A 26,625-nucleotide genomic window follows, 5' to 3' on the forward strand; every position below is an offset into this window, starting at 1 on the left:
ACACTGTGTAAGGTAGGTGCTGGGGCTCTGGTTCACATGGCAGACACCAATCCCTTCTTCACAGAACTTTTAATCATGGTAATAGTAGTTGCTGAATGCTCGCCATTAAACAACCAATTACAAAATTATTTCACTAAAGTTTGAATGAGAGCTATTGGAAAAATATATTTTTTTCATACCAAATCAATTCCTAACTGCAAAGTTTTGAAAACAAAATTGATTCAAAAGAAATTTATGTCCTATGCCACTCACTGGAAAAAAAAAAAAAGTACACATTATATTAAGTTTAGAGATGGTTAAATGATGGCAAGTAAAAGAGGTTACTTTCTAGCATTTTCCGAGTGAGCCCTTTTATTAAACATCATTTGTAATTTGAATGTTGCCTCTTTCAATTTCTTATAATTAGTTAGAATTTATTCCAAGCCACATCATCATATAATCTAAAATAATAACTTCACTGACAATGTGCCGTAATAATTGCTGTCTGGTTATCAACAGTGATCTATGATGATTGGGTTGATAGTGTTAATGCTGGTCTTTTAAAGTGAGTGCATCAATATTAATATATTCCAAAAGAGTACCGGCCAATTAAACCTTCAGGGAATTTTATCCTAATTTGGTTGCTGTGCATTCCACTATGTTTTAATTTCTCAATTGTTAATAAATATAACCTAATCTTGTTGATCTACCTGTCATCAAATAGCACTGTAATTTGACATGCCAGAATTTAGCATCTTAAATAAATGTCTTTAGGATAACCGTCTCAATAACTAAATACGAAGTGTTTTCTGCAGGAATGAAATACTACTTACACTCCATCTGGAGTACTTTCATCAACTCAAATCTATCTTATTGCTTACAAAAATAATCATTATACCTGAAGTTTTTTTTAAGTTATCTGAAAACTTTTTTGTCATATTTTCATCCTTTATCACCTGTTGAGAAATTTTAGTAAGTTCCTGAATCGGAGAATCTCCTTCTTTCAAATTAAGTTGTTATTACAAAATCTAATCATTCATGTCATCACTCGTAGTGATTCAACACATTAAAACTATAGCTCTCTGGCACTAACATCAAGAATCATATGCTTCCCTTTAACACTATAGTATCTTCTTTTGAAGCTGTTACAATATTCCTGGAAATGGTTTAGCTTGTCTGTGTGATACATTTTCATTAAAAATATCTCATTTAGAATAAGTCATAGTGATTCAACTGATGTCTGCAAAAGACAGTAACATACATAGTCAATAAGCATTAATATTATGTTTAAAACAGAGTGTTTCACTCAATATATTGACATCACTTTGCGGACAAAAATATTCTGTTGATATTACAGAAAGTATTCACAATTACTTAATGTCACTTAAATATTTTGCATAACACAAGATGTTAAACAAACCTTTATTTTAAAAGAAAGTAACACTTGGCTTTTGTGATTTTCTTGAGCATTCAAAATGAAATGCTCTGACTTTAGAAAAAAATGTCCCTACCACTTCTATTTGACAGCATAGCCATATTTGAAAAATGATATAAGATTCAGCAAGGTCCAAAAGAACAGAATTAGCTTTATAAGGACATGTTGGGAAAGTATTTTTTCCATGATGATATTGCACAAAACAAATACACATACTTATTAAGTCATTGAAACAGACATGAGAGAAAAGACAGTTAAAATAACTATCTGTCATAGTAATTATTAATGATGAAATCTTAGATGGGATTCTGTCCAATTAGTTTCTGTGACTCTCAAGTTCTGCATAAATTTGATAAAATTTGCTTGTTTGCATCGTGATTTTTCTGAGGCTCTCTTTCCTGGGCAAATCTCCAGATTGGCAAGCTCAAGCGGATTTTAAAATAGCCTTTCCATATATCACCCACACTTGTCCTGCTTGGGAATGGATTGACGTTTGAGCTTTGAGGGTTGTAACTAAGCTGCTTTACTCTGCAGAAAAGTTCATTTTACTTCAGCTGTTGCAGATACCGCCCTTACCTCCCACTAATTCAGTGTTTTCCAATTGTTTCAGCCTGCTTCCAACGGCTCAAGCACACCATTCGAGGTTCACAGTAAAAGAATGCCATGAAGAGCAACTTTTCCAAACTCATTCTTCACTCTTGACATGTTACATAACTTTCCTACATGGATAAAGTATAATAATACTTTTATTTTTCTTTCCAGTTCAGATAGGGAACTGATATACTGTCCAATCTGATGTCTGTTTCTAACCTTTAAACATTTAATTTATTCTTATTAATGAGGTTTAATCTTTATAATCTAATTTGTAAAATAATTTTAAAATTTTTGAATGATCTCAATCAATCCATGTATTTTCTTTTCTAAGAGTAAAACTTTCTTAAAAAGCATAGAGTAGGTAGAAGAGGATCTCAAAATATAAATTAAAAGTACGAATCTAAAATCTGGCAGCACCTATCACATACAAAATGCAACTTAATATATTTCATTTGGGCATGACTAGTACTAATAGCAGACCATTAATGAGGTCTAGATCATAGACTCATAGAATGTTAGAATAGACCTAGAAAGAATCTATAAGCTGATCTAGGTCAAAACTCCTACCTCTTCACTTTCAAGAAGAGGAAAATGATTCTCATAGAGCTAAATGCTTGGCTAAAGTCAGATAACTACTTACAGAGCAGAAATTAAACCCAGGGCCTCCTAATTTCTGTGCCATTGTACTTTTTCCCAAGAATAATAAGTGTAGCTTATGTAATCCTTTATTTACAGCAAAAGTAGCCCCACATACATGTCCTTTGACAGTGGATAAAGATCATCACCTTCATATTAAATAGCAAGTTTTATTACTTACACACTGATTAAGAGAAGGACTAAAGCACATGATTTTCCACTTGCTCACTAGGTTACACCCAATGATTTTTCATTGTTTTATTTCATAACCAAAACAAGAAAAGTGGTGAAATAGCATTTAGTTCATATAAGTTTCCAGCAAATATGTATGAAAATGGTTTAAGTGTATATTCCAATGAGTTAAACAATAGTTTCAGTGTTGATAATATGTTTGCTCTAGAGAAGAATATAGTAGTTGATAAGACCATTTTGTGAGCCAGAATAACTGAATTCAGACACCACAGTTTACTCATATGTTAATGAAAATAGATTAATGAAAGTACTGACCTCACAGGGATATCTGATGAAATGTGTTAATATGGCTATGTCGATATTTTTATCAACCACCATTACTATTTTTTCAAAGGTTTGTAGTAACAAACTGTTTTAAAAACAATGACTACATTGGGTTCATGATAATCTGTTCTCTATGAAGGATACATTCTTTTAGTAAAATATTTGCTGGCAAATTGCGTCTGAGGCATTTTTTGGTTGAAGTTAGAACCATAAGCAATAAGATTTCAACATTAAAAATGTATGGTATATAAATGACTTTATACTAAGCTCCAGCTAAAAATAATTGCTGATCAAGGTGTTAAAACTTAAAAATGTAAAGTAAAAAGTTTTCTCCCATATGTCCCCTATGGCTTACTGAGATCATATTCTCCCTCACTTTACTTGTATGAAAAAAAAGTATATTGAACAAGATAATCTCTAAGAAATTTCCAGTCCTAAAGCTTTAATTGCATTTCTTGATTTTATGTCTCATTTTCAAAGGAAACTTTTGCACTCTCAGAAATAGGTAACAAAGTAAATGTTTGCTAAAAAGTAAGCATTTCAGCTTTAAGTAATAGATAAATTTAAGTAATAGATAGATTTAAGTGTTTCGAGTTTAAGTAATAGATAGATCATCTTTTGGATTTTTCTAAATGTTAGGTTTCCAAAAAGAACACAGCCGCAATTTAGTATATAGAATAGCTTCGTTGAAAGTGAATGATAGGGTACCTGTGTAAACATTTAGTGAAATTAGAATCCTGAAAATTATTTTAGACAGATAAATTTAGACAGTAAATATGGGGTTAAATCACAGGAAACGTTTCATAAGAAACAATGTTTACTCTAAGACCAGTATTTTCCGGAGTTTTTCATTTATGTTATAGAAGCCATTTCTCACCTCGTTAGTTGGAATTCTCCAGAGAAACAGAACCAGTAGTATGTATATATAGAGAGAGGCTTATTTATTAGAAAGGAATTGGCTTACATGGTTGTGGAAGCTGAAAAGTTCCAAGATCTGTAGTCAGTAAGCTGGAGTTTCGGAAGAGTCAATGGTGTAGTCCCAGTCTGACTCCAAAGGACTAAGAACAAGTAGAGTTGATAATGTGCGTTTTAGTTCAGGGACCAGCAGGATTGAGAGCCAGGAAAAGATGATGTTTAGTTTGCGTCTGAAGGCAGAAAAAAAAGGCACATGTCCCGGTTCAAAGTAGTCAGGCAGGAGGACTTCCCCCGTTACTCAGCATTTTTGTTCTAGTAAGGCCTTCAACTGATTGGATGAGCCCCACCCACATTGTTGGGTGGGGGAAGGCAGCAAACTACTTCACTCAGTCTACAAAAATGTTCATTTCATCCAGAAACAACCTCACAGACACATCCAGATTAATATTTAATCAAATGCCTTGGTGTGCCATGACCCAGTAAAGTTGAGACATAAAATTAACTATCACACTCACCTTCCTAAAAGTGACTGGATATTATACTGGTGCACCCTTTCTCTCCCTCCACCTTGCAACCCATGGTTGGAGGTGCACAAAAAGCCCTGCTTTCTGACTTCAGGGAATGACAAACTGTCTCATCATTTGTGGTCCAAGTTCACAGGGGATCAGAATGAACTTAGTCTTCACCTGAAAGCACATCTTTGCAGCTCCTTCTCCTTCTCCACCTTGCTTCTGTTACTCCCTTACTTGTTTCTCCTGAAAACACTATCTTAATAAATCAATAGCGTAAAATTTCCTATTGCAGGTCTGCTTCTAGGGAACCAGACGTAAATAATAGCTTTGCAGCCTTTGGAATAATTGTGGAAGAAGTCCAAGAAGGTAGAGTATTTATACTTTTTTCAACCTCTCCTCAGCAAATCTTCAGTTATCTATTTTTATAATTTAAACTTTAATTTTATATAAGTATATGAGTTTTACATATATACAGACTAATGTATGTCAAAGTATATAGCAATTCTTACATAAATTAATATTCAATATTTTTGTTACAGTTTGTAGTTATACCTATCCTCTATACTTTGTCTATATGGTTTTCAAAAGTGGAAGGTCTTTATACAGCATGTAAAATGTGAGAACATGTAAACAAGCATCCAATGGAGAATCAAGGAGACTGGATCTATAAGGGAAAGAAATATAATATTCTTGATATTCTTTAAAATTGCCACTCAAAGTAGAATCTTCCAAGACTAAAGTCAACAGATCTTCTTTCCCATATCCTGTCTTCTGCTGTATCATGGTTAACTCATGTGGCCTCTCATCTATGATGAGATCTGGTATGAATCATAATAGTATGCTCATAGACATGCCCATGCTCATGGACATGCCTCTCGTATCTGTTATCTGCTTTGTTTCCTTTTTTCTTTTTGCTAAAGTAACTTTTTCCAAACCATGTCCTCAGTTGGCTAATATTTCATAATTAAGACCCTTCAGTTGGTTGACCATTATGTATGGACTTTGATTGCCTTTCTTCTGTATTTTCACAATAAGCTAATTATCACTGCATGCACATGGGCTTATTGGCTACACAATCATTAGAGTAATATATTATAGTTAAATACTCTAACAATGTCATTATAGATGCACACAGATAGAAGATAATATTTACAAAATGTGAATTATAGATCATTAAAGAAACACATTCTGTTTAATTCTGAATGTAAACAAATGTAAACCAGACTGTTTAACCGTATCTGTGTATCCCTTGCTTGATCTAAGGGTGTCTTGCACTACCTTATAATGAACCAGATAAAAAGTAGATTAGCATTCCCTTTTTGCTTTTCCTATTTTCATTTTATTTAATAAAAATTGCATGAACACTGAACTTATCTATTTACTCCCTTATAGTTGAAACAATCTAAAATAGTGGAAGAACCATGAATTACAGAAACCAGTAAGTACAACCATTAATTCAGAAGAGTTAGCTAAATATATGATAAAGTCCTCGGCCATTACAACTCTGAGTGTGATCCATGAACAGTAATTTCTCAAGATGCCCTATAGGGGAGAAACTTTTTTTCATGTTCAAATAGATTAGGGAAATACTGTTTGTTATACCTACAATTTTAGACATCACACTTTGCATTGGTATATTAAATATTCTAAGCTGTTCTCATTTAAGCTGAAGCAAAGCTAATCTAAATGAGAAACAAACAACAACAACAAAATCCTGTTTAATGTTATTTAACAAACCATTACAAACAATGGACTTTGGATATTATTTGTAACTAATACTTATTTGTAAAAGCTTGAGTTCCGTGTATCATACTTGGGGTAATAAAAGTTAATGTATTACATAAGAAAACAAAATTATTTAGGAGTTAGAGCATGGTTACTCATTTTTAAACAAAAGGATAAACAAATAATCAGTACTTGAATCTCCTTAATTTAAATAACTAACTTAATGAAGAGAGCCTATTCTCAGATAGTTTTAATGATAGAAAAAGGCTTCGTGAAGCCATAAAGATTCTATTTTCACTACATATTTATCAATAAGAATTGAGGATTTCATATAGTGTACTATTTTCATAAACTATTTTCATGAAACAAGGTAATGCTATTTATGGTTCTTAGATTATTTAAAATCATGAAAATTTTTCAATTAACAGTAAATTCTGATGCCTTAAAAATACCTGTTTTATCAAAAAGAAGTTGGTAGAAGTGTCCTTGGAATGCTACAGGTTTCAGCCCATTTGAGCTCCTGTATAGACACTCCTTTTTATTAGGCCCCAGTCTCATTCCAGACACCAGCCCAACTTGAAATGCACCCCAAAAACTTGGATGGAGCCTGAAAACTCACCAACCAAGCCAAATAATTATGCTGAACCCCCTTGGGCACTCCCTAATTGGATGTCCTGGGTCCTCCCAGTTCTTAGTCCTTTAATACCCGTTTTTCTCTTTCTCTTACTCCATTTAGTTTTTTCAATTCATACAAAACCGTATCCAGGCCATCACCAATAATTCTATAAGACAAATGTCCCTTCTAACAACCCCACAATATCACCCCTCACCACAAAATCTTCCTTCAGCTTAATCTCTCCCACTCTAGGTTCTCATGCCACCCCTAATCCCTCTCGAAGCAGCCCTGAGAAACATCGCCCATTATCTCTCCATACCATCCCCCAAAATTTTCACTGCCCCAACACTTTACCACTATTTCATTTTATTTTTCTTATGAATATAAGAAGGCAGGAATGTCAGGCCTCTGAGCCCAAGCTAAGCCATCATATCCCCTGTGACTTGCACATACATCCAGATGGCCTATACTGCCTTAACTGATGACATTCCACTACAAAATAAGTGAAAATGGCCTGTTCCTGCCTTAACTGATGACATTACCTTGTGAAATTCCTTCTCATGGCTCATTCTGGATCAAAAGCTCCCCCACTGAGCACCTTGTGACCCCCACCCCTGCCAGCCAGAGAATAACCCCTTTTGACTGTAATTTCCCACTACCCACCGAAATCCTGTAAAATGGCCTCACCCCTATCTCCCTTCGCTGATTCTCTTTTCGGACTCAGGCTGCCTGCACCCAGGTGAAATCAACAGCCTTGTTACTCACACAAAATCTATTTGGTGGTCTCTTCACACGGACGTGTGTGATGATATCACAGTTTTTTGTTGTTGTTGTTAATTATGTAATCGTGGAAAATTTACTTGACCTTGGACAATTTATCAAAATATATCAATCACACTTTCTTTATTCATCTCTAGAATTACTATTAGGATCAAATAAAATATAAGAAAACATACTGAAAAGAATCAAAAAACATGGTATAATCGAAAAGATTTAAATTGTAACTTTTACTAGGAAGTATCTTAAATTCTGTTAATACTAGTGTTCACCTAGAAAACAAAATTTTTTTTATTCAAAATGTATTTATTGACTGGAGTGCCAAGTATGTGCCAGTACCTGTTCTAGAAGCTTTCCATATGTAATTAAGCAAAAAAAAACAAATCTGTAGAATTATTATCTTGCTGGATACCACAATATAATACCTTTGCTTTTTCTGACTGGTCATAAATCTCATACTTTTTGCCAACTCCAAAATAAGAGAAAGTTTGCCAGAGGGATCTTAGTTGGTGAATACATTAGTCTTTTGTAACTAATTGCTGTAAAATTATTGTTATATCAGAGTCATGGGAACCAGAACAACTTCATCTTGAATAGAGGCTGGATAAAATGAGGCTGAGACCTGCTGGGTTGCATTCCCAGAAGGATGAGCATTCTTGGTGACAAGATGTTTACAGTTAAGGGAATAGATGAATAATGTTTGCTAAACAGACCCAGAACTTTAAAAAGCCAGGAAATATCCTGATATCCCACATCTAAAGGACAAAAGCATTCCTTTTTTTTTTTTTTTTTTGGAGTTGGAGTTGGAGTCTTGCACTGTTGCCCAGGCTGGAGTGCAGTGGTGCAATCTCGGCTTACTGCAAGCTCCACCTCCCGGGTTCACACCATTCTCCTACCTCAGCCTCCGGAGTAGCTGGGCGTGGTGACAGGCGCCCGCCACCACACCCGGCTACCTTTTTTGTATTTTTAGTAGAGACGGGGTTTCACCGCATTAGCCAGGATGGTCTCGATGTCCTGACCTCGTGATTCGCCCACCTCGGCATCCCAAAGTGCTGGGATTACAGGTGTGAGCCACCTCGCCCAGCCAACAAAAGCATTCTTAGTTTAAGGGTAAGTTTCTTGCCAAAATCAACAGTTACACAAAGATTAATAATCTTTTGTCAGGAGTCCTTGTAGTGGAGCCCATTTCCCCCATGACTTTTTGCCTTTGTGTTTTATTTTATTTTATTTTTATTTTTATTTTCGTTCAGTTGTTTTAGGGGGATAATGTGGTGTTTCATTGCATGGACAAGTTCTGCAGTGGTGATTTCTGAGATTTTGGTGCACCCATCACCTGAGCAGCATACTGTGTACCCAATGTGTAGTATTTCATTTTTCCCCCCCTGCTCATCTTCTCTCCAAGTCCCCAAAGTTCGTTATATAACTCCTATGCCTTTGCATCCTCATAGCTTAGCTCCCACTTTTAAGTGAGAACATAAAATGTTTGGTTTTCCATTCCTGAGTTACTTCACCTAGAATAATGGTCTCTAACATCTAGGTTGCTACAAATGCCATTATTTTGTTCCTTTTTAATGGCTGAGCAGTATTCCGTGGCATATATATATATATATATATATATATATATATATATATATATCACATTTTCTTTATCCACTTGCTTGTTGATGGACATTGATACTTGTTACATATTTTTGCAATTGCAAATTGTGCTGCTATAAATGTGTGTGTAAGTGTCTTTTTCATGTAATGACTTCTTTCCCTCTGGGTAGATACCCAGTACTGGGATTGCTGGATCAAATGGTAGTTCTACTTTTAGTTCTTTAAGGAATCTCCATACTGCTTTACATAATGGTTGTATTAACTTATATTCTCACCAGCAGTGCATAAGTGTTCCTTTATTATTATTATTATTATTATTAACCGCATAATGCCAACATCTATTGTTTTTTGACTTTTTAACAATGGCCATTCTTGCAGTAGAAAAGTGGTATCCTATTGCAGTTTTAATTTGGATCTCCCTGACGATTAGTGATGTTGAGTATTTTTTCATGTGTTTGTTGACGTTTGTATATATTCTTTTGAGAACTGTCTATTCATGTCCTTTGCTCACTTTTGGATGGGATTATTTGTTTTTTTTTTCTTGCTGATTTCTTTGAGTTTCTTGTAGTTTCTGGATATTAGTCCTTTGTCGGATGTATAGCTTGCAAATATTTTCTCCCACTTTGTAGGCTGTCTGCTTAGTCTGCTGATTATTTCTTCGGCTTTAATTAAGTCACACCTATTCATTTTTTTTGTATGCTTAATTTGCTTTTGTATTCTTGGTCATGAATTATTTGCCTAAATCAATATCTAGAAGGGTTTGATCCATCTTGTGTTGATTTTTGTACAAAGTAAGAGATGAGTACCCAGCTTACTTCTTCTCCATGTGGCTTGCCAATTATAACAGCATCATTTGTTGAATAGGGTGTCCTTTCCCCACTGCAAGTTTTTGTTTGCTTTGTCGAAGATCAGTTGACTGTAAATATTTGGCTTTATTTCTGGGTTCTCTATTCTGTTCAATTGGTCTATGTGCCTATTTTTATGCCAGAACCATGCTATTTTGGTGACTATGGCCTTACAGTATAGTTTGAAGTAGGGTAATGTGATGCCTCCAGATTTGTTCTTTTTATTTAGTCTTGCTTGGATATGTGTTTATTTTAAGGTTCCATATAACTTTTAGGGTTGTGTTTTCTAGTTTTGTGTAGAATTGATATGAGAGTGGGGCAGGGATGTGCTGGACAGAAAAACGTGGGGTCTCTGGAGAGGGCTCTACTCTCAGGCTTATGCCCATGGAATTAAGTGAGAACTCCTATTTTTGCACCCAAATGTTGCATTTTCCAAGACCACTCTGGCCTGCCATGCCCCATATTCCATGCCCATAGAAACCTGAGACCCTAGTGGGCAAAGACACAAGTAACTGGACATCAAAAGGAGCGGAAGAGCACACTGACAAACACCAGTAGACACCGGCAGGCCATTGAGATGGGATGACGTTGAATTTGGTTGGGGGCAGTCAGAGGAAAGTCTGGCCACTGGGCAGCTTGATTCCTGAGGAAGACCACCTTCCCATTCCATTCTCCTTCTGACTCCCAATCCACCTTTCTGAGAGCTGCCTCCACCACATAGAACCTGTACCCATCCTCCAAGTCCATGTGTGATCTGGTTTTTCTGGTACACTAGGGCAAGAACCCGGGACACAGAAAGCCCTGTGTCCTTGACATAAGGTAGAAGGTCTAATTGAGCTGATTAACACAAGCCACAAGATGACAAAACTGACACAGCACACTGTAACACACACTCACTGGGGCTTTGAGAGCTGTAAACACTCTCAAAGTGTGAGTGTTTGTGGCTGTGGGGCCAGAGCCCCAAAATGCACCCCACAACCTGCCTGTCTGCCTGCTCCACCTAGGAGGTTAAGCAGTGGGGCACCAAAGAAGCGAGCCACACCCCTGTCACACACCCTGGGAGGAGGATAAGGGAACTCCTCCCATTTCAGAATGATGGTGGTATTTTTATGGGAATTGCATTGAATTTATAGATTGTTTTTGGCAGTAGGGTAATTTTCACAATATTGATTCTACCCATCCGTGATCATGGTATGTGTTTCCATTTGATTGTGTCATTGATGATTTCTTTCAGCAGTGTTTTGTAGTTTTCCTTGTAGGGATCATCCATCTTTCATCTTTCATTGGTTAGGTATATTCCTAAGTGTTTTATTTTATTTTCTACAACTGTTGTAAAAGGAATTGAGTTCTTGGTTTGATTCTCAGCTTGCTCACCCTTGGTGTATAGCAGCACTTCTGATTTGTGTACATTGATTTTCAGTCCTGAAACTTTACTGAATTCCTTTTTCCTCTCCATGAGCTTTTGGGATGAGTCTTTAGGGTTTTCTAGTTATACAATCACGTCATTGGCATACTGCGACAATTTGACTTCCTCTTTATCAATTTGGTTGCCTTTTATATCTTTCTCTTGTCTAATTGCTCTAGCTAGGAATTTCAGTACCATAATGAATAGAGGTGGTGAAAGTGGCCATCCTTGTCTTGTTCTAGTTTTTGGTTCTTTCAGCTTTTCCCAGTTCAGTATCATGTTGGCTGTGGGTTTGTCATAGATAGCTTTTGTTATCTTGAGGTATGTTCCTTCCATGTCACTTTTGCTGAGTATTTTAATCATAAAGGATGCTGAATTTTGTCAAATGCTTTTTCTGCATCTATTGAGATGATCATATTATTTTTGTTTTTAATTCTGTGTATGTGATGTATCATATTCATTGACTCGTGTATGTTAAACCATCCCTGCATCCCTGGTATGAAGCCAACTTGATCAGGTGGATTATATTTTGATATGCTGTTGGATTCAATTAACTAGTATTTTGTTGAGGATTTTTGCATCTGTGTTCACCAGGGATATTGATATGTAGTTTCTTTTCTTTTTTTCTTCTTCTTCTTTTTTTTTTTAGATGTCCTTTCCTGGTTTTGGTATTAGAGTGATACTGGCTTCACAGAATGCTTTAGGGAAGATCCCTTTTTTTCCTTCTTTTGAAGTAGTTTCTGTAAGATTGGCACCAATTCTTCTTTGAATGCCTGATAGAATTCAGCTGTGAATCCATCTGGTCCTGAACTTTTTTGTGTTTGCCTTTTTAAATTACTGTTTCAATCACACTACTTGTTATTGTTCTGTTAAGAGTTTCTATTTATTCCTGATTTAATCCAGGAGGGTTGTGTATTTCCAGGAAATTATCCATATCCTCTAGATTTTTTTAGTTTGTGTGCAAAAATAGTAACCTTGAAATATTTTTTTTTTTTTTTTTTTTTTTTTTTTATTTCTTTGAGGTAGTTCTATTTGTCATGTCAGTTGTTGCCTGAATGCCATGGGGTTTTTTTCATTGTGTTGTTTTGTAGGCCCTGTGAGATTTATACATTAAACAGTTTCTATTTTGGTGTATTTTAAGATTTTGTTTCGAGATTAGAACTCCTTTTATCGTTTCTTAAGTGCGGGCTTGGAAGTAGCATTTGTTTGTTTGAAATATACTTTATCTTTTCTTCATTTTTGAAGCTTAGTTTTACCAGATACAAAATTGTTGGCTGACAATTATTTTGTTTCAGGAGGCTAAAGACAGAACCCAATACTTTCTGGCTTGTAGAGTTTCTGCTGAGAAATCTGCTGATAATCTAATATGTTTTCCTGTGTAGGTTACCTGATGCTTTTGTCTCACAGCTTTTAAGATGTTTTTTCCTTTTCTTGACCTTAGATGACCGGATAACTATTTGCCTGGGTGATGATCTTTTTGTGATGAATTTCTCAAATGTTCTTTGAGCTTCTTGTATTTGGATGGCTAGATCTCTTGCAAGGCCAGGGAACTTATCCTCAATTATTCCCTCAAAAATGTTTTCCAAAATTTTAGGTTTCTCTTCTTCCTCAGGAACCCAATTTTTCTTAGGTTTGGCTATTTAACATAATTCCAAATTCCTTAGAGGCTTTGTTCATTTTCTTTTTTTTTTTTTTTATCTTTCTGTAATTATGTAAATTTGAGATCCTTGTCTTCAAGCTTTGTCTTCTACTTGTTCAATGCTGTTGTTGAAGGTTTCCAGTGCATATTTTATGTCTCTTAAGTGTGTCTTTCATCTCCAAAGTTGTGATTATTTTTCTTTCTAATATTTATTTCTCTAAAGAATTTCTCATCCATATTCTGTATTTTTTAAATTTTTTTTAAGTTGTTTTTCACCTTTCTCTGGTATCTCTTTGAGTAGCTTAATATAAATCTTCTGAATTATTTATCTGGCAATTCAAAGCTTTAGTTTTGCTTTGGATTCATTGCTGAGGTCTTTTTGGGGTGTTATAGAACCTTGTTTTGTCATATTACCAGAATTGCTTTTTTGATTCCTTCTCATTCGGGTAGACTATTTCAGTGGAAAGGTCTGGAACTCAAGGGATGCTGTTCAAATCTTTTTCCCACAGGTGGTTTCTTGTTGTGGTGCACTCCCCCTTCCACTAGGGATGGGACTTCCTGTGAGCCACACTGCAGTGATTGTTATTGCTCTTCTGGGTATAGTCACCCAATGGGGCCACCAGGCTCTGATCTGGTGCTGGGGAATGTCTGTAAAGTGGATTGTGATGTGATCTGTCTTCAGGTTTCCCAGCTATGGATACCAGCACTTGCTCTGGTGGAGGTGGGAGGGGAGTAAAGTAGACTCTGTGAGAGTCCTTGGTTGTAGACACATTTAGTGTGCTGGCTTTCTTGAATGCTTGTTATGCTAGCAGTGAAACTGTCACATGGACAGACACAGGACCACTGGTTAGCCAGGATGTTGCAGGTAGCGGAATTAGCTGTTGTTTCCTCCTTCCTGGGAACAGGGTTATTCTGTATGAGTTTCTGTAAAGCCCTGAGTTGGTTGGCCTCCAGCCATGAGGCCTCCAATCTCTCCAGAGAGCACCAGAGATTTTTGACTGTCTCATGGAATTTGCAGTGACCTGCCACTTCTTTCAAAGTATCTGTGATGTGAATTCTTTGGTTTTAACCAGCATTGTACCAAAAGTGGGTGCATTCCTTCTCTGTCTAGAAGTAGCCATTATTTTATTTCTTTACTGTGCTAATAAACTTGTTTTCACTTTACTTTGTGGACTGTCTCCAAATTACTTCTTGCATGAGATCAAGAACGCTCTTTCTAAAATTTTAATTTTACGCTGTGCTCTGCCTTTAGGTTTTGGGCATGTCTGTGTTAAATAGCATATAGCTCGATATTTTTCTTTAAATCCTGTCTGACGATCCATGTTCTACCATAGTAATGACATATTTAGATTTATTTTTATCATTTATTTTTGTATTCTCTGTTTGTTCCACTTTTCCTGTACTAAGAAAATACTAACCAAAGAAATTATTTTCATTATATTCCCAAAAAGTTAGAAATCAATAATTAAAAAAAAAAAAAAAGAACGCTCTCTTGGGGTCTGGATTAGGAGACATTTCCAGTAACAGTTACATACTTAGTAGAAAGCACGCATTCAAATGATAGCCTTAAGTCCTATAAGTTGTGTGATGTTGAAAAGTTACATTTTAATGTAAGTTTATACAATGGAAATAAACACATTCATTCAACTAACACTTATTGTGTATCTACTAGGTTCTCAGCACTATTTCTCTCTCTCTATGTATATATATCAATCTTACATATATTCATATATTTATCTCATATATAGTCATATATATGACACATATATATCATTAGAAGGAAATAAAAAATATTTCATGCCAAAATATGGCTGTTGATATAATGAGTACTTTAAATTAAAATCTCTTAGAGATTAACAAGTCCTGGAATAGGCTTTTTCCCTATCTACATAAAGATAAGAATGGACCTACCAAAGAGAACAATTATTCCTGTCCCCCTCTTTGTTATCTCATTATCTGTTACAGGAAAGAAAACCAGAAACATAACTACATTTCAACAGAATCCTTTTCCAGAAACACTGTCTCTAAGATTTCCTTAATTCCATAGAGAATTATTTACAATTTTATTTCTGTTCCCTAGTAACCATTTATTGTATGTTAGTAGAATTCCTCTTTTCACTCCAACTCTTCTAACCCATTTTACCAGGATCCAAACCTTCATTCTTTGTGTAACTGCAAGATGGTAAATAAGCCTCTGCACCTCATTGGGAAGTTGGTCTTCACTTCGTTCTGAAGTCTCCCATGTATGTGCCTTTAATACATTTGTATGCTTTTTCTTGTATTAATTAATCTGCCTCATGTCAGTAATTTTCAGTGAATCTTAGAGGGCCAAGACCCTTGTCCTCCACACACTGGAGAAATGGATTGTGCCCCTTCCCTAGTGAAGTATATATTTCAATTCAGAACATACGCAAATCTTATTTTCCTGGTAGATATTTAGAGAAAGAATCAAGAAGGTGACTATAAGAAGACTACTTAGTACATTGCCTGGCATGAGGTTGATGTCCATTAAATGGTAACTAAAAAGAAATATTTATATAAATTAAATATGTTTTATTATCAAGATAAAAAATTACTTCTAATTTTCATATACTCTTAAAACAAATAATCCTACTAATCATGAATTTAAGATAGTATCTATGCATATTTTATTGAGGTTATTAGTGCAAAACAGGAAATATTTGGTGAGTTCATAAAAAAACAAATTGTAACATTTTAAAGTTATACCACAATGGAATATTTCACAAAGGGAGGACTTTGTAAATGGCAACTTTTTCTCATTATGAACTTGGCAGGTAATGTTGACTGGACAGAATGCATGGTGAGATTACTAATCAGCAATAAAGCAGGCAATGTAACATCAAATCCACTACCATTCCAATTCTGCAGAACAAATTACTAAGAGGATGTGTTCCTGGTGGAAATTGGATGTGTATTGTTTAGGAAATTGAAAAAAGACCACTATGCAATTGTAGGCTGCTTATCACCAGCTCTCTGAAGGTAGGAGTAAAGCCCTGATTTCTAATATTTGCAAATTCTTGTGATGCTATTATTTTGTACTGTTCAATTATTTCATGCCTTGTTTATTCAACATTGCCAGAGAAGAAAGCAACATTATTACTGAAACATAAATACAACTAAGAATATGTTTCACACTTATAGAAAGAAAATTTATAATAAACACCCATTTGTTTATAACACAGAAAGAACAATGTTAACTTTCTGTCATATCTTCATCAGATAAGGATATCTTAGGTTTTGAAAACTGTGCTATCATAACATAAATAAAGAACATTCAGAGTAAGATTTTTTAAATTTTTTAATTTTTTATTTCAATGGATTTTGGGGGAAAACGCAGTGTTTGGTTACATGAATAAGTTCTTTAGTTGTGATATCTGAAATTTTGCAGCACCTATCACCCAACAGCATACACTGTACCCAATTGTAGCCTTTTATCTCTTGTCACCCCCTACCTTTTCCCCCGAGTATCCATTGGTTTTGTTTGTTCTTGTTTCTCCAGTTTTGTAGATGTGACCTTAGATTGTCTATTTTTGCTCTTTCAGACTTTTTGATATAGGCATTTAATCCTGTGAACTTTCCTCTTAGCACTGCTTTTGCTGTATCCCAGTGTTGATAAGTTGTGTCACTATTGTCGTTCAGTTCAAAAAAAATTTTAAACTTCTATCTTGATTTCATTGTTGACCCAACCGTCATCCAGGAGCAGGTTATTCAATTTCCATGTATTTGCAAGGTTTTGAGGGTCCTTTCAGAGTTTATTTCCAATTTTGTTCCACTGTGGTCTGAGGGAATACTTGATATAATTTTGATTTTTTTTTTTTTAATTTGCTGGGACTTGTTTTGTGGCCTATCATATGGTCTGTCTTGGAGAGTGTTCCATGTACTGATGAGTAGAATGTGCATTCTGCAGTTGTTGGGTAGAATGTTCTGTAAATATCTGTTAAGTCCGTTTGTTGTAGAGTACAATGTAGGTCCTTTGTTTCTTTGTTGACTTTCTGTCTTGATAACCTGACCAGTGCTCTCTGTGGAGTATTAAAGTCCCCCACTTTTACTGTTTTGCTGTTTAGCTCATTTCGTCAGTCTAGTAGTAATCGTTCTGTAAATTTGGAAGCTCCAGTGTTAGTTGGATATACATTTCAATTTGTGACATTTTCCTGCTGGCCTAGTCCTTTTATCATTATATAATGTCCCCTTTTGTCATTTTTAACTGCTGTTGCTTTAAAGTTTGTTTTATCTGATGGAAAAAAAACAGTTATTCCTGATCACTTTTTGTGTCCATCTTCATGAAGTATCTTTTTTCACACACTTACATTAAGTTTATATGAGTCCTTACGTGTTAGTTGAGTCTCCTCAAGACAGCAGAAACTTGGTTGGTGAATTTGTATCCATTCTGTCATTCTGTATCTTTTAAGTGGAGCGTTTAGGCCATTTACATTTAATGTTAGTATTGAGATGTAAGGTACTATTCTATTTGTGTGTTATTTGTTGTCTGAATGCCTTTTTTTTTTTTTAATGTTGTTATTGTTATATAGGTCCTGTGAGATTTATACTTTAAGGAGGTTCTATTTTAGTGTATTTTGAGGAGAATTTGTTTCAAGATTTAGAGCTCTTTTTAGCGGTTCTTGTAGTGCTGGCTTGGTAGTGGCAACTTCTCTCAGCATTTGTTTATCTGGGAAAGACTGAATCTTTCCTTCATTTATGAAGCTTAGTTGCACTGGATACAAAAGTTTTGGCTGATAATTGTTTTGTTTAAGGAGGATAACAATAGGTCCCCATTCCATACTGGTTTGTAGGGTTTCTGCTAAGAAGTCTGCTTTTAATCTGGCAGGTTCTCCTTCATGGGTTACCTCATGCTTTTGCCTCACATCTCTTAAGGTTCTTTCCTTCATCTTGACTTTAGAGAACCTCATGACTATGTGCCCAGGTGATTTTTTTTTTTTTTTTTTTTTTTTTGTGATGAATTTGCCAGGTGTTCTTTGAACTTCTTTTATCAGAGGTCTGGATCTCTGGCAAGGTTGGAGATGTTTTCCTCAATTATTCCCTCAAATATGTTTTCCAAATTTTTAGATTTCTCTTCTTCCTCGAGAACACCAATTATTCTTAGGTTTGGACATTTAACATTGTTCCAAACTTTTTGGAGGCTTTGTTCATTTTTTAAAAAAATTCTTTTGCCTTTGACTTTGATGATTTGAATTAATTCAAATGCCTTGTCTTCAACCTCTGAATTTTTTTTTTCTGCTGTTCAACTTGATTGCTTAGACTTCGCAGTGCATTTTGCATTTCTCTAAGTGTGTCCTTGATTTCCAGAGGGTGTACTGTTTTTTATTTATGCTATCTATCACACTGAAGAATTTTCCTTTTATATCCTGTATCTTTTTAAAAAATTTCTTTAAGTTGGACTTCATCTTTCTCTGGTGCCTCCTTGATTAGCTTAATAATTAACGTTATGAATTATTTTCTGGCAATTCAGAGATTTCATCTTAGTTTGGATCCATTCTTGGTGAGCTGGTATAATTTTCAGGCAGTATTAAAGAACCTTGTTTTCAGAGGGTATTAAAGAACCAGAATTGTTTTTTTGGTTCCTTCTTATTTGGGTAGATTATGTCAGTGGGTAGCTCTGGGATTCAAGGTCTGCTGTTCAGATTATTTTGTCCCTCAGGGTGCTCCCTTAATGTGGTGTTCTGCTCCTTCCCCTAGGAATGGGGCTTCCTGAGAGTTAAACTGTAGTGATTGTTTCCGCTCTTCTGGGTCTAGCCACCCAGTGGAGCTACTGGGCTCCAGGCTGGTACTGAGGAGTGTCTTCAAGGAGTTTTGTGATGTGATATATCTTCAGGTCTTGCAGCCATAGATACCAGCACCTGCTCTGGTGGAGGTAGCAGGGGAGTGAAGTGGACTTTGTGAGCGGCTTTGGTTGTATTTTTATTTGGTGTGCTGCTTTTGTTTTTGTTGGCCTCCAGCCAGGAGGTGGCACTTTCGAGACTGCATCAGCTGCAGCCCTATAAGGAAATGCAAACTTGCCCTAGGCACACCTGGTTAAGTAGTCAGATTTCTTGGGCAGTGTGCAGGGCCATAGAGTTCCCAAGAGATTATGGTTTTTGTCTTGAGCTACCAGGGTTGATAGAGACAGATCACCAGGTGGGGGAAGAGATACAGGTATCTGAGCTCAGCCTGTCCTTGGGCGGGGCTTACTGCAGCTGCTGTAGGGGATGGGAGTGTGGTTCCCAGTCCAATGGAGTTATATTCCCAGGGTGATTATGGCTGCCTCTGCTGGATCATACAGTTCACCAGGTACGTGGGGAAAAGCCAACAATTACAGGCTTCACTCTGCTGCCATGCAGCCTGCAGTCCTAAAGGGTGTACTCAGTCCCACTGTGCTTCCCCAACAGCACCAAGTCTATTTCCAGGTAGCCAGTGATCAGGGCTGAGAACTTGCCCCAATCCACAAGCCTCCCCGCTGAGAAAGCAAACAGACTCATAAGTTTTCTTCAGCATCTTAGGGAGCCTGCAGTGGTGATTAAGTTGCTTCAAAGGGTCTGTGGATTCTCTTAGCTTTCCTGGTATCTTCCTGCGGTAGTTCTTGGAGCAAAAGTTCATAATGTGAGTCTCCACACACTGGTCTGTCTCAGTGGGAGTTGCAAGTTAGTCCTTCCTCCTATCTGCCATTATGATTCTCTCTACTTCTGAGTAACATAAATTTGCCCTGCAATTTATTTTAATCATGATAAAAATTATAAGGTTAGGAAATATCCTTCATTACTTAGTGTAAACATAATTCAAAACTTTTAAAATATGATGTAACTTGAAATGTTGTTTGTCTTTACCTATGAGTTGAAAGTATAAGAAATAAAGCACTGTCAACAGCCAGGTACAGTGGCTCACATCCCAGCACTTTGGGAGGCTGAGGCAGGCAGATCACAATGTCAGGAGTTCAAGACCAGCCTGACCAATATGGTGAAACCGCGCCTCTACTAAAAATACAAAAATTAGCCAGGCTTGGTGGCACATGCCTGTAGTCCCAGTTACTCAGGAGGCTGAGGCAGGAGAATTGCTTGAACCCAAGAGGCGGAGAGTGCAGTGAGCCTAGATAGAGCCACTGCACTCCAGCCTGGGTGATGGAGTGAGACTCCATCTCAATTAAAAAAAAAAAAAAAAAAAAAAAAGAAAGAGAGAAAGAAAGAAAAAAAGAAAGAAAGAAAGAAAGAAAGAAAGAAAGAACGAACTGTCTACATTATACATTTATATTCTTGATTTTGGAGTATGCTTAAGCCATAAATTCTGACATCACTTACCTTGAGTTGAGCCAAACTTCACAGGTTAAGGACATAGATTTCCAAAAGAATGCCCTCACTACAGAGCTGGCTACTAATTTAAGGCTTCTACTACTCTTCAGGTTCAGTAATTCACAGAACTAAAAAAAGTGCTATTCTTGTGATTAGAGTATTAGTATAGCAAAAATATACAAATCAGAACCAGTCAAAAGAAGAGATTAGTAGGGCAAGGTATGGAAGGCAAAAGAACATCTTTTGCCTTTTCCCCAAGGAGTCAGGAGGAATCACCCTTCTGTCATATCTACATGTGACCATATGTAGATTATTGCCAATCAGGGAAGCTCATCTGAGATTTGTGCTCACAGTTTTTATTGGGGTTTTGTTAGGTAGACATGATTTATTCAATAATTTGCTATGAGATTGAACTGAGTCTTCAACCCCTCTCCTCTACCCAGAGGTTGTGTTATTATCACATGGTTCAAAGCTCCTAAACCTCTAATCATATTGTTGGTCTTTCTGGTATGTACAGCCTCTATTCTGAGCCATCTCATTAACACAAGCTTTCTATGGGCGCCCATGAATTACCTCCTTAGGAGAAATGTATCATCATCAAGTCTCACCAAGAATGATAAAGACATTCCGTTCACTAAAGATTTGCATCCTTTCCAAGGATTTAGAAGGTACTTCTTGGGAATTGGAGGCAAAGGCCAGCCAAATTCTTAATTACATAGGAGTTTATTTTGAAATTTTTATCCCATTAGTAAGATCTAAAGTATATAATTGTTATTTCATATTATCTTCACTATTGAGTATTGAGAAATTCAGAAATGTCCACTTATACAAAAGTTATTTCTAGTGGAAAAGCCCTGGCTTTAAAGTCCACAGCACCATGTTTATGCTTCAGGTAGTAGAAAACAAAGAGCATAATGCTGAAGCCAGAGGCCATGGGTTTGAGCTCTAGTTCTGTTATATACTAATGGTGATTTTGGACTAATTGCAGCCTCTGGATCTTAATTGGCTATTGTGAAATAGATACAGTAATAATTCTTATTCTAGCTGAATAACAAGTTGGTTGTAGTTTACAAAGAATAGCTAATGACTATAAAAAGAAAACTATAAAACTATTTTTGTTTTTTTGAGATAGAGGCTTGCTCTGTCACCCATGCTGGGTGTGATCATAGTGCAGTGGTATGATCATAGCTCATATAAAACTCTTTATAGATGTTATTTTTAAGTCCTAGCTCTACCAGTCTTTACCTGGGTAACCTGATGTAACCAGTAAGGAACAAAGGGATACATAGATGTCTTATGACCACAATGTGCTGATGAGCTCATTTAAATTAACTTAATCCTTTAAAGAAACCTGACAGGAAGGTGTGATTATCTACATTTGGAAAGTTAAGAAAATTAAATTGGGAAAGATTAAGTACTTTGCTGAATTCACGTAAGGAGTGACTATCAGACCTATTTAGGCTATACTATTCTATGTGACCTACCTAAACGGTGGACTGCAACTATATAATTCCTATAATAACTTCCAGCTGTAAAACACCGTGACATTTTCTTTTGAGAGATTACAGGTTGTGTGGTCAAAAAAGACTAGTGGCCATCTGACCTCAGCAGAAAAGAAGGCCAAGGTACTGGTAGTGGTTGTGATGTCTTTGAAAGCAAATAGTGCAATTGTTTCTCAATGGCAGATGATAGGTACTAGGTAAGGTTATTTTAGCAGTTGATTTAAGATATGCTATGTTATAGTGACAAAGCACATTAAAATGTCAATGGCTTAACGTAATAAAAGTTGATTTCTTACTGATGCTACATACAGAACTATAAGGATTCCACTCAGACACCCAAGTGCCAAGATTGCACAGAAGCTTAAGTTTTTGTGGGCAGGGAAGATAATACATCATGAAATAGCTTGTAAGGTTTCAGTTTGACTATTTTTTTTTAGCTTTAAGGGGGCAGCAAAGGACAATTCTATTATATGTTTAAAGGAAGGAAAGCTGGACATATTTAGAAAACACCTGTAATGAATACTGTTTCACCTACTTTCCATTTGTATAATATTCTGCAAGTTACAAATCACTGTATTCCACATTATTTCACTAATGATGACTATAATTTTGGTACTCAGAAACCAGTACACCAAAATATGAAGCATCTTTATCTTCCCAAGATTTGGACCCACCAAGGAATATAATGGTTTTCTTCCCTCTCTATAAGACCAAAGATATACCCACAAGGGAACAGACCTTTTTTTTGAGGTAATGACTATCTACAAGCATCATTTAAATTCCAAAGAGAACTATTTACAAGTTAATTTATGTTCCCAGATCCATCATTTTCCCTAGTAATCATTTATTTCCCTTCAGTGGAATTCCTCTTCTCCCCCTCCCATACATAACCTGCTTTTCTGTAACCTCATTCTGTCTGTAATCTCGATAGCGTATAAGCTTCTGTACTACATTGGGAAGTTGGGTCTTCATTCTGAATTCTCCCTTGTATACACATTAAATAAATATGTATGCCTTTTATATTATTAATTAATTTGCCTCATGTCCATGATTTTCAGTGAACCTTTATTTAGGGAGCCGAAAAACTTGGCCCCTGACAATAAAAAGCTACATTAGTAAGAGTTCAGAAATAAGCATTCATGCAATATATACTTTTAGTAGGCTTTGAGTGCCTCAACTCAAATAAATTACATAAAAGTTTTGGCATTAGACTTTTGCAACCAAAGTAGTATTTTGAGGTAAAAAACTATCATAGTTATGTAAGAAATGCAAAGTTTGGGGATTTCAAACCATTTCGTTCAGGAACCGGAATAGACACCAAAAGAGTGAAGCAACACAAGCAGTTTTCTATTCTCTGCCATATACATATACACTTTATATATCCCATGTGAAAAATAAGTAGAAGAACCATATAATTTACTCCCAAACTGGGACACTTTGGGAGTAAACAGGGATATTATTAATACTTACAATAAGGCAAGTATAAAGTAGGACTACTACACAAAACCAGGCATGTATTATCATCCTAAAAGAGTTCAGAAGGAAATTATCTTTTATGGCTTAAAAATTAATTTTTATTTCTATGTTGTAAATATATAACCATAACAGTTCAAGTTGAAAAAGGATTTATTTATCTACTTGTTTATTTAACAAACGTGTGTGTACTTTATGTCAAGCACTGATCTACACTGGGGAGAGAAGTATTAATTTGCTTTAGATGAGACTTACAGAATGAAGTTACAGGTTTATAAACACAATTCTTAGTTAAGAAGCATTCAGCTGATATGTTTTGTGATGCTGAAACATAGCAGATGATGATTTTTTAATTTTTGTAGAAATCTCAAAAACATTTCCCAAATATTAACTTATTTAGTTTAAAAGTCTAAACTATTTTCAGTATAAATTTGAAACTAAGTATATATGCATTGATATGTTTAAAATTAAAATAAATATAAGCAAATTACATTTTGCTTTATGATCCATGTCTCACTAAATACTGTTTGATTGCCTTAATCTATTGAATTTAAAAACAACCACCATGCAACAGAGGCAATTTCTTTAAAAAGCTTGATAATAGTACAGACATTTCATACACAAGCTTAAAATGTAATAATATGAAGATTTTCAAGGTAGAATTTTCTAGCTCTACCATTTGTGGGGATCTTCTTTGACCCCCAAAGTTGGCATAACATTTAATTTAAAGTGAAAATATTTGAACTTGAGAAGATGCAGCAGAAATCTTACTGGAACTTCCCTTATCTGCTAAAGTATAAACTCCCCAAAACATAGCTGTTATTAACCCTCCCCAGAGGGAGTTTCCTGCAAATTATCTGCCAAGAACATAATCCATTTATGTTACCATTAAACAACACTATAGAATCTCTCATACTCTCTCATTGGAGCCCTAAAATCTTTCCTTTCATTAAGTTGATATATAGAAACATTTACTTCCACCTATTCCATGACTTTTTCCATTATTGAGCGCTCCTTCACAAGCATATAAATCAACATTGCCTTTTCTCCTGTCAATATGTATGTTGTCATTTAATTTGCAGGCCACCAACCACTGGACCCAAGTGAGAAGAGAAAAATATATTTGTTGCAACACATTCTTAGGTCTGTGATGTAGTTTTATTTTTTTCCTTTGAAAAAGTAATCTTTTCTCCTTAAATTATTTCTAAATGATTTCTAGAAAGGTTAATAAGCTGTACTATGGTCCAAATGTGTCTCTCCAATTCTTACCATAGGTTTTATATATTGACATGTGGAGACACAGTAATAAGGTTCATCTACAAACGAGGATAAAAGCCCTCATCAGACACTCCATCTGCCGACACCTTAGACTTCCCAGGCTTCAAAACTAGGAGAAATAAAATTTTATTGTTTACAAGCTAACAGTCTATGGTATTTTGTTATAGCTGTCCCCCAAAAATGAAGACAAGGTAGTATTGTTTAAGGTAGTGACTTTTTAAAATATTCACGTTACTTGATTTTAAAATTAAGAATATCAAATTTTTATTAAAAATAGTTGTGAGATTAAAAAGATTATATAATTTAAAAATGGCATGGCAATTTGGAATGTACAGAGTTTAATGTAAATGTTTTGATGAATACATTATTTTAATCACTAATTCAGTTGTAGTTGTGAAGAGATTTAAAAAGTTATTCTACAGGCCGGGCGCGGTGGCTCACGCCTGTAATCCCAGCACTTTGGGAGGCCGAGGCGGGCGGATCACAAGGTCAGGAGATCGAGACCATGGTGAAACCCCGTCTCTACTAAAAAATAGAAAAAAAATTAGCCGGGCGCAGTGGCGGGCGCCTGTAGTCCCAGCTACTCGGGAGGCTGAGGTAGGAGAATGGCGTGAACCCGGGAGGCGGAGCTTGCAGTGAGCCGAGATTGCGCCACTGCACTCCAGCCTGGGCGACAGAGCGAGACTCTGTCTCAAAAAAAAAAAAAAAAAATTAAAAAAAAAAAAAAAAAGTTATTCTACAAATATGACAAAGATAAACTTAATTAGAATTACCACAGTTAATCCAGAAAAAATAAATAATATACAGAACATAAAATATTCTGCAAAATAATCTAAAATAGCAGTAATAGCTTGACTACTCATCCAGAACATCATGCAATTGAGAAACTTGAAAGCAAGGGGCCTAGTCATTGAACACAAAACCACTTAGCTGGTGATAGTCCCACAAATAGAACTTGCAGCTAGCTCCTAGCTACATGTGAAATAGCAAATGAGAAAATTCACCTCAGTAGAGTAAGCAGACCCAAAAGTCCCTTTTTATCTGAAAATTATTTTTTAATGTTATCATAAGAGATATTCTGAAAGTATTTATTAATACTTACTCAGGTAGTCTGGATAGCCAATGATAAGCAATTAGAAGGGAGTATTTTTTTCTAGCAATAAGACATCTATAAAGTGTGACAAAAAAGAGATATATGTCATGTCAGTCCAAAGCATTTGTAGTACACAACTGCACAAAATGTCAGGTAGAGAAGAGGTTAATTAAGCACGGAAGAAAAGAATAGGAAAGAGGGGAGGGGAAAAAGAGGTATTTTTCAGTAACTTCTTGCAAAGAGGAAACAAAAGGAAGCTATAGATTTAGAGACTATGAACTTTAGAAAAAACTACCAAAAGGATCTGATAAGAAAGATAATAGTATATCTGTCAAGGACAACAAATCCTGCCTTTCAAAGTTCTAATGACACAGGAGAGAATGAATCTGAGTGATAAGGCTCAATCTCCTTTTACAAATGCAGGACAAGGTAAACCACAGAGGAAATAACCAATGAAGATGAATAGAAACAGAAGAAAGTCATGTTCCTTTACCATTCAGTTTCCTTCAGGTTGCATTTTGCTATCAATATTTTCATCCTTTAACCACCACTTTCCCTTTCACATGCCCTTGAGTAAAATGAGCATTTTATTTTCCCTGGCATCACTCCTTCTTCCTCATTCTTCTCATCTCTTTCTCCTTTTCTTTCAACTGTTATCTCATACAGAGATCCAATACCAGTCACCACTGTGTTTTAATGCAGTAAACCTTCAATTCTCTGTATGTAAATTCTGGAAAAAAATTGAAAATGTAAGTTAAAGTGTAATACATTTACAGAGAGTTTATTTT

The 26,625-nt window shown here is 35.7% G+C and overlaps 1 long non-coding RNA gene across 2 annotated transcripts in view; it reads right to left on the reverse strand.

The window, feature by feature from the left end:
- The window catches only part of LOC103221313 (uncharacterized), a 349,435-nt gene that overhangs the window by 93,697 nt on the left and 229,113 nt on the right, over nucleotides 1-26,625 (reverse strand). For both annotated transcript variants that reach the window (XR_012095553.1, XR_012095554.1), the window contains exons 9-12: nucleotides 25,847-26,567; nucleotides 24,736-24,853; nucleotides 4,125-4,305; nucleotides 1,991-2,133 (exon numbers count right to left, since the gene is read on the reverse strand). This is a non-coding gene — a long non-coding RNA (uncharacterized lncRNA). The remainder of the gene's footprint in view (nucleotides 1-1,990; nucleotides 2,134-4,124; nucleotides 4,306-24,735; nucleotides 24,854-25,846; nucleotides 26,568-26,625) is intronic.

This window comes from Chlorocebus sabaeus, chromosome 15 (assembly GCF_047675955.1).
Source record: "Chlorocebus sabaeus isolate Y175 chromosome 15, mChlSab1.0.hap1, whole genome shotgun sequence".
NCBI classification, from domain to species: domain Eukaryota; kingdom Metazoa; phylum Chordata; class Mammalia; order Primates; family Cercopithecidae; genus Chlorocebus; species Chlorocebus sabaeus.